This window comes from Rhamphochromis sp. 'chilingali' (assembly GCF_963969265.1).
Source record: "Rhamphochromis sp. 'chilingali' genome assembly, chromosome: 20".
Classification (NCBI taxonomy): Eukaryota; Metazoa; Chordata; class Actinopteri; order Cichliformes; family Cichlidae; genus Rhamphochromis; species Rhamphochromis sp. 'chilingali'.
Window position 1 is genome coordinate 10,486,263 of NC_137947.1, and position 9,989 is coordinate 10,496,251.

The following is a 9,989-nucleotide window of genomic DNA, read 5'->3' on the forward strand; positions in this document are numbered from 1 at the left end:
CTCGCAGGCTTTGATACCCCGGCTATAAACTACTGCAGGCTGTCAATCTGACAAAAAAAAAAAAAAATTAGGAGAAATCCATCTGGGTGAGTAACTGAAGTGACAACATGAGACCTGCTAAAGTCTTCAAAGTCAAAAAGATGAGCTGCGGGAGCTTACATTCTACTGTACACTAGTCGGGAACATCTGCAGTGAGTTTGAAATGTATACTGGCCTCTTCCTATTCTGCTGAGGCGCCTCAGGTTGACCCAGGCTGTACCTGACACATAGTGGCACAGAGCAGCTTACGCTGCATCTGGTTTGCCTTAGCAGCCTCGATAAAGCTACATCCAGCACATGCTGATAAGCTCAGAGAAGAGCCCGCTGTGGCTGGATTTCTCTCTTCCACCCAGCGAGCCCGAGCTTCCCACTCCTCAATCTCCGCTCCCTCCCACCTCCGTCAACTCTCTAACCACCTCATGACATTTAAGGGTGCCTGGCATCCGTTTGAAGTGGGAGAGGGGGCATTAGCTCTGGTTTCCTGCCCAAATCCCACACAACCCAATAAAATGCATGCAGGTCTGAAGCGAACCAAAGGAATTCCTTTTCACTGAAACGTTAAACAAACAAGTTTGGCATTTAGCCTCATATTACACTTTACAGTACAGAGCATTGTTTCCTAACGCAGAAACAACTCGGCCTCCTTGTTTTCTTTGTAATAATAATGCTCTTGTGTGTTGTGTTTGTATCCGCTCCAAAGACTCCAAATTACAGTTCACTGCAAATGTTAATTACAGTACACAATAATTGTTAATTCATGTAAAACAATTCATATTCGGGCGATTATGTAGCTTTGCGGTTAAGGATTATGTGACAATTCAGCTCTGCACCATCCCGTCTCTTATATTTCAGTAATCACTCAAGTGCAGTGGGAGCTAGGAAGGTCAGCCTCAAATCCCAGGGGCTTTTGATTTCATTTTGCTGAGGTGGAAATGGGACCTCTGCCTTTTCCTCCGGCAGATCTCACACTAAGTAGCTCCACTAGGCACTTGAGAAAGTCCCCGGTCTCCTGGTGACCACTATTTTATATTATTTGACCTTTGTCTCTGGTTTATTCTCCCCTGCGTTCATTACCACAAGGAGGATGTGAGGAAATACTGCCATCTACTGGGAATCCCACAAACATCAGTGATGCTCCCACAATTGTCTTGTTGGTGCGCATGAGAAAATGCCTCTTGGGCTTGATTATGAAGTGATTCTGATTAGATCCCATTATAGAACAGGGAATGTATAACAATTATCCTCCTCGTGTGGATGAATTCTCGAGGTTGGGAAAAACACATTTTGAACAGTAATCAGTAATGTAATCTTCTGATAGATTTATTTGAATAATGCGCAAAATAGATGCACGTCTTCCTTGTCCAGGTGCTGAGCGCAAAACAAATCGACTGCAACTTCTGCACAACGGCTCATAACGCTGATATTACACAGACTTTAATAACTTCAGTGGCCTCATGATTTTTGCATATCTAATATACATATAAAAAACAATTAAGTCAAACATTTATTATCATATTTCTGAATTCTGGCTAATTTCAGCTTCGTCTGAAAAACCCTGCATGCATCGCTTCTTAAAAATATAAATAAACCCCTGTTTACTCCATCAACAATTTCTCACTCATCCAAGAACTCAAACAATCAGCATTTGCAGTGAGATCACTGAATATATTGAAACCCTGCATTTATTCGTTTTCCCCTATGCCTGCAACACGAGCACGGCTGCTATGTAAATGAGAGCTCGTCTCAGCTTATTTACTGTGCAACACAAGCATGATAAAGAACAACATGAGTAATTGATGGCTATACTTTGTGCTTAATGTTGGCTTAACTACCCCAAATGACCGTGTATAGGTTAGATATGACATAAGCTCCCGAGAGACATTTAACACTCACAGTGCAGCTTAATTAAAAGGGTAATGAAAAGGCCATTAGGATTAAGTCTAAGGTGTGTTTTGGATGAGATAAATATGTTGGGGAAATCGCTTTGTGTAGCTTTGCCAGTGGGCAGTGATTGAGAAAGGTCAGCATAAGGTGTTAAGTCATTTTCCCATCTATTCTCTGAAATATAGAGAACATAATGGTCCGTGTCTCCGTCCAGTGAAAGGTTTAATTAAAAGGAGATGAAGCTGGTGATAAGAAAAATCATTGTGGGATGAGTGGCAGGGATATTTTGAATTGTGTAGAAGAATTGTAGCACAGACTATAAAGGGGGGAAGGAAATCATATGAAAAAAATGAGGTGGATAATACATAAAAAGGGTTTTAAGCCTCTGATGATCCGTGGTTTCCTCTCTTCTTTTAGTCGCTGCTGTTGGGTTTACTTGTATAATAAAAAGAAATATCTTCCCACACTCTGAACAACAAATAGTTCATTTATAAACCTCCGGGCAATTTCTGGCAGTGGGAACCGTTCTGGCATTACTTCTATGCTGTGAGTAGGCTCATCGAGGAAGGAAAGGAGAGGCAGTGAAAGAACAAATCCACAAAAAAACCAAACCAGGAATTGTCATGTGTTTGGCATAAATAATCCTACAATAAAGACAGAGTATCCAGTATTGAAACGATCGACACAGGGAAATGATGGGTGTCCATGTTATGACTTGTGATGTGCATAATTCAAGTAAGAGCTTGATTTCGTGTACTGCATTGCAATTCACTTTGGTGTTGTAAAGATGATTACAAATCCTGTCTAGCCACGCAGCTCAGTCCCTCGTGATCCTCCTCTGATTATACTCTAGGTGGCAGTAGAGGTCTCAAAATCCTCCCTGTTAGCTACAAGAAATGGCAAACACTCTGAAAGTCTCTCAGTGAAACCCAACACTTGCAAACAGGGATGTTTCACAAGCATCCACGTTTGAAAGAGTGCCAGGCAAATCCTTAGCTCGAGCTGATTATTTGCTCCTCTATGGTTTGGAAAGTAGGCCAAGGCACCACTGATTCGGATTTGCAATAAAGGTTTAACACAAGCCAGAATAAAAAAATTAAAAAAAAACACATATCAAGCTGAAGAACCGACATTCTGATATACGAATATCAGGATAAGGTTCTACGTCCTCAAGTAACTGATTTTAGAGACATAGTCTTTAAATAGAGTTACTACATGCTGTTTGCATCCTAGTTTCAGAATAAATTCAACTGAACTCAAAAGGCTAAAAACAGTAGATGTGAACTTTCAACAGAAGATGTCTTTGGTGCCATACTTGTTGCTTTTAACACATTATATATGAAATATAACCCCAGCTAGTTCCTTCAAACTGACATCACACACTATCTTCACAAATGCACACTTAGACAGCGTGACGAAGCAAGCTGCATGAAACAGTGTGCTTGACTATATATTATTTAATGTGATTTTATGGGCTGCACACTGAGGCACAAACACACACACACACACACGAACAAATAAAAGGGTTTACGTGGAGTGGTTGATGGCGAGTGAACAGGCCAGAAGAGATGGAAGAAGCACACCGGGGGGAATGATGAGAGGAAATGATGCGCATGATGAGTGCTGAATGGTTGGCCAGTGGGACAGACCCTGTCAGACTGTCTGCTAAAGGGGTGGAAGACACAGAGAGAGAGATGGCTGCAGAGAGGACAAGAAGGAGAGACAGAGAGAGCACAAAACAGCAGGAGCAAAATGATGATCAGTGCCAAAATTCTATTACTCTGTGACAACCAACCAAGGTTTCCCCTGTCTCGTTCACGAGCACAGTGACTGTGCTCCATCTCTGTCGCGCGGCTACAGCAGACCGCCGGGCGATTACTAACTCGGAGGTTTCGCACATAGAAAAGCAGGCCAGTAAGATGTTTTATTTAACTCTTATTACATAAATTCTGCGTCGTAGTTCATATTCCTTTGCGCGGGTATTTCTGTAGCACAGAAATGTCTGCGGCTCCCGGTACTGTATTGAGCGTCATTTGCTGCTCTTGTCTTCAAGCTTTTCATCTGCAGAGCGGGCCCTCACACAGAAACAATGATGACCCAGTTCTGAGTTTGTCTCTGTCTTACAGCCAGTTCTCTTCTGTCCTAATCATAGTCCCTGAGCTCCAAGAGCTGCAGCGCTACCAAAACATGGGAGGGGAGGGGAGGGGAGGGGAAGGGGGGCAAGGAGAGATAAAAAGAGAGGGAGCGGCAGAAAGAAAGTCAGCATAAGAAGGAGGGAAGAAAAACGTAATCTCCGAGGAGGAAGAAGAGAAAGGTTGACAAAATATAAGGCTGGATGGATAGATATGTTCACGTTTAGAAATAGAACGACAGAGAAGGTTAAACCACTGTACCTTCTCTGATTAGTTCCCTATGGAGAGCACATCTAAAGGCAGGATTGATGCCATGACAGGTTGGAGAAAAAGGCAAAAGGAGGCCTGATGCACCGTGCTCCTTCATCTGCACAGATGTCTCTGGAGATACAGGAAATCAGGTCATTCTGTTCCTCATCAGGTGTGACTATTCATTCGCTAGCAGGGTTGAGGAACCCTGTTGTGCTTATGTAATACATAACACAGGACCGCACTTCTCAGCAATCCACCTGAATGTACAATAAGCGCATCCAGCTATACGCTCAGATCATTTCTTTTCTTTAATAAGTTGATCTTTTGAAAAAGAAAACAAAGATGTTGGAGTGACATAAAAGCTGTAAGGCAGCTGTTTGTAATCAATGGATTTTCTTGGAATCAACAAGCCTGACAAACTGCAGCTTTTTTCACAGTGCCGTGTCCTGAAAATCTGCCTAAACGAGTTACATATACTGCAGTGACTTTTTCTGATGCTTTATTCAGGATGCATGTCTGAAGCACAACATAACCTTCCTGTATAAGTGAGGAGACGCACATATTCAGTTCACAGTTTGGTTCAAAATGTGTCTGCAGTTGCTTTTGAAATTGGTTTTAGATTTTCAGAAATGCTTTAACAGTTTGAGTTTTCACATATTTCCCCTCCTTACCGACAAGATCGATTCGACTCCTATTTCTGTCTTTTCCGCTAATGAGAAGCAACAGCAAGGAGGTAGGAAGCTTGGTCGGGAAACAGCAGGGAAACAGGCAGCTCAGCTCTCTCCAAAGGTTAAAAGCTAAAGCCCACTAATGTACAAGTTGTGTCTCTTTTATTTAACTGTACAATGAACCTGTTGTGTGCTAGCTTTTGGCATGGCTCTGGGATAATCACTGCAGCTTGTAAAGAAATAGTCCACTCTTTGCTCCACACTGTTTGGGTAAAATTCATACTTTAAACTCTGCTCCACTTTTTTGCTGAGAATCAATTTTTCCCCTCATCGTATTTCTCAGAACCGATCTCTTAAGATGCTCGAGGCTGTTTAGGCGTCTAGCTTACATGTGGAGTTGCATGTTGCATCATGGAAGCATCATATGCAGAATCTGGGAGATGATCTCCAAGTACGAGGAAAGCGGCACTACTCTGACAGTAGCTTCGTGTTAATGTCACTCAGATCTACTGTCAGTGATGCAAATGGACGGAAGAGTAAACAGTGGACAAATTGTGCATCCAGCATGAAACTCGCTCCCTCTCCCAGACACCCTTGTCACTGGGGTTAGTGCCAGATGGGGACTGTAGAGAGGGATTTGACCTTGCCCGTCTCCCTGTATCTGGCACAGTACTCAGCACAAGGATGATATTAGTTGACAATAAACATGTGGTTTATTGGGAAAAAAATATAGGCAATTCTATTAGAGAATACAAGGTGACCTCTTGCGTAGCATTTGAATGTAATGTGACCAGACAGGACAGCCAAAGTGGACCGTATGCTGTCTCTTTACATCCTTTGCGAGTGGGGGAGGGGAGGTGTGAATGAAATTGAGTGAGCGGTCAAGAGTGCCAAAGCTGGAGAGGCACAGAGTTGGCATGAAGCTGGCAACGAGCATTTTTTCTTTTTTTTTTTGGGGGGGGGGGGTCCCTTGCCTGGCAGTGTCTTTCTACTGGAGTAGATGGGCCACATCTCAATGACTCCTAAGCTGTCTGTATTATGCTAAGACATGTATCCTTGAGGGAGCATGGATTGGAGTTGAATGTCACACAAGGACGGAGATTTAGCAGTGCCAATAAAAGGATACCAGCTACAAGTCCTGGATGACGCACAGCCCTGCATTTACATAAATTTGTGTAAAGAGCCACGTTTACATCCGTTGATATTTCTTCAGCACACAATCACCGCTAAAATCTGCCTACTTTTTATAGCGCTGCAGTGAAAAGTTTAAAGTGGAAATTTAGAGCAATAAACATTGAATTGACACTATTTAGACGCATGGCTCCAAAGGCTAATAAATATAGACATCTGTGCTGAGTTTGTGCTGGTGCTATCTGGGAGTTTAACTGTGATATATATATCTCTGACGTGAAGAGATGAATTACACCCTCAGCTCATTTCCTTCTCCTTCCCAACCTTTACACAAGGTGACCTTGCGTGAAACATAATTTACAACTGAATGACATGTTTGCCGTTCAAACGGCTGCCAAGCTGCATCAGCAGCGCTTGTGTTGTGACATGCCGCTTAGCCGATCTGTACAACTAAATTGTACAATTCAACGACGGAGCAATTGCATCCATATGCGAGCCATCTGCTTTGCTTTCGCTGATCCTTTCTTTCCACTATGAGACTGCAAACAGCTATGGCACGTATGGTGGATAAACAAAGCGCAGATGTCATTTCAGTGTGATCAACAACTTCCAGCTTATCTTCCGGTAAATTGGGAGCTAAACTGCTGCAAAAGCAGTGGTGAATGTGGACTGGGTGCTGAACCAGAAATGACTTCATGCTAGCTGGCTTGTGATTTGCCCTACTATATTTACTGCGTGTAGTGCAACTGTAACCAAGATGCAACCACTAACTGGATTCCCTTGATTTCCCTTGCGGTCTAAATCACTGACAGTATTGGGTGCACCTTGTCACCCCTCCTCCGTGCTCCACCAGCCGGTGGCTGATGTTGTGAAATATTGATTTGCATGTCACCACACCTTGGCTTCGCTGTCAGGTTTATTTAGAAGAAGCTTCTTTACTGGCCCTTCGATGCCAGTCTTGTGGCTTAAGCCAGAGCAGAGGTGCAAAAGGCGGGGTGAAAAGTCCCTCGGAGTGAAAGCCAAAATGCACACAAGAAGGCTAAAAAGCACAATGTCGTGCAGGGATTCTCATCATCTAGCAGTGCTCATAAGATCAATACTCTACTGGCTGCCATGGTGTAGGAAGCTTCACATAGGTACTGTATTTAGGGCACAAGCCTGCAGTTATTCATGCAAAGGAAGGAAGTTGCTTGGTGCCTCAAATGAGGTTGTGCACTGTATTTCCCAATTAGTCATTTCAGCATGGATACACTTTTATGCTTCGTGTAAACAGCCCACAGCCTTGCCTAAACCTAGACATACACACACACATTAGTTGATACACACAGGCACAAACTTACTGAGAGGAAGGAGTGCTAGCTTCAGAGTTGCTTCTGAGACAGGATGGCCTTTGCCAAAAACACAAGGTAAAAGGTTATTCACTTGTCACAGAGTCAGTATAACGTCCCCGGTTCAATGGTCTATAGACAGATTTCAGGCTGAACACTAATGTCACATAAGACCATGTGAGAGATAACAAGATGACTGTAAGCGCCAGACGTCTGCTTTATATTTTTATTTACGATTGAGTTCATGTTTGTTTATAATTCATAGATTCATTACATAAGTCATCTTTTCAGGATTAATAAATGTGAAAATATATGTGTTTACATAAAGTAATTTTAAGTCACTGTTTTGGGATTGGAACCTAAAAGGGGGTACCTCTCACTTTAATTATGTAAGTGCAATAGTAGCATGAAACCCTGTGTGAGAGGGAAGGGGAGGAGCATGGACAGAGAGGTTAGGAGTCTCACGGTTTTCTGACCGTGTGCACAGCTAGTTCTGGATAACTGCTATTTTTTGGAACTTTCATGTTTTTTAGGAAGGAGTTCATTGTTACATCTTCCGTTTGTAATAAATAAACAGTCTTCAAATCATAATGCAACTGGAAGCATTTCTTTTGGAAACCAGGAACACGCGTCAGCCATAGACTCTTCTTTTTTGAACTTGGTTTATTGGAAATTACCCTACATTTAGTCAGAAAACCTTCTTGCTCCTTTTTTGGGAAAAGGAATACTGAAAAGGATCATGTTTAGCAACGCCGTGCACTGTGGATTGAAGGCAATAGCCTACTTGGAGGAAGAATCACGGTAAGCAGTGAAAACAAGCTTTGCTACTGTGGAAATTTGTCATAATGCATGAGAGTGATGAAGAACCAGTGTGTGGAAAAAGAGAATCAAAAATGACAGAAAAGGCTGTCGAGGAAAAGCTGCACAGGTTGACCCAGTCTAGAAAGGCTAAGCTAGGCCACCTAAGTAGCCAAGCTAATCAGCTCGAACGGCTAATGGAAGATGATGCTAACGTGAATGCTGTTAAGCAGAAATTGCGTTTAGACTACCAAGATTCATTTGGAGAACTGCGTAAGATAAATGATAGTTTGAGAGTATTAATGCATGAGGAAGAATTTGAAAAGGACCAAAGTTCTTGGTATGAACCTAATGCTAGTCGTATTCGTGGATTTATGCAACATGTGGAAACATGGGTTAAAGCAGCTGAGGAGCGCACAGAACAAGCTAGACAGTGTGATGCAGACATCCAGCCTTCCGACAGTGTTTCTGTGATGTCCGCTGCATTAAGCAGTAAAAGCAGGAGGCGCAGGTCAGCCGTTGGGAGCCAAGTGTCCACTGCTTCCTCAGTACGCCTCAAAGCTGAAATGGAGAGGGCCACATTGCTCGCACAAGTAACTGCTCTCAAACAAAAACCATGGCTGAAGTGAGTTACATGGAGGAACTTGATAACGTCGCAAGCCTGAAAGCCATTGTAGCAAAACTTCCATACAAGTTACGTGAAAGGTGGAGATCTGTTGTGTGTGGTATGCAAGAGCGAGGCGACAGACGAGTCAAGTTCAATGATTTGGTGGAGTTTATTAATAAACAAGCCAAAATTGCACTTCACCCTGTTTTTGGTGACATAAAGGATAGCACCACTGCTAAACCATTCACCATTAAACAAAACAGTAACAAGGATCAGAAAAGGGTTGTAATGAAGAAGTCATTCACCACCAGTGCCATACCACTGGACATTCAGGAGAAAGACACAAAGCCAATGGAAAACACAAATTATGTGAAACCCACTCCACAGGCATGTCTGTTCTGTAACGGTGGGCACATCATAGACCTGTGTGGTAAGTTTAAGGGCAAGCCACACAACGAAAAGTTGGAATTTTTGAAAGGCAAAGGACTGTGTTTTAGCTGTTTGAAGCAAGGTCACATGAGCAAACTTTGTAAGAGAAAGGTGAGCTGTGAGGTATGTTCTCTTGCTCATCATACATTGTTGCATATCAAGAAAAGGGACACAGACGCTGACACAGAGAAGAAAACTAAGAACAGTGAAAGTCAAACGATCTTAAGTGCCTTTGTCTGTGCAGAGTCTGAGGATTGTGGGCCAGCTGGGGCCGGGGAAGATGACTGCACACTTGCAATAGTTCCTGTACAGGTCAAAGCCAAAAAGGGAAGTGTAGTAGTGCAGACTTACGCCTTCTTGGACCCAGGAAGCTCTGCCACATTCTGTACAGAGACATTAATGGACAAATTGAAGATCACTGGAAGGAAAACTGACATACTACTGAAAACTATGAATAAAGAGAAACCTGTCTGTACTCATGTAGTGTCAGGCTTGGAGGTCAGTAGTTTATCTGGTGACGACTTTATTGATCTGCCAGATGTCTTCACACAAAGGACAATACCTGTAGGAAAAGAAAACATACCCCTACAGAAGGATCTCAAAAAGTGGCCTTACCTTAAAGAAGTAAAACTGCCTCGAATTGAGACTGACATTGGATTGCTCATCGGAGCAAATGTACCTAAAGCAATGGAGCCATGGGAGGTTGTAAGCAGTGTAGGTA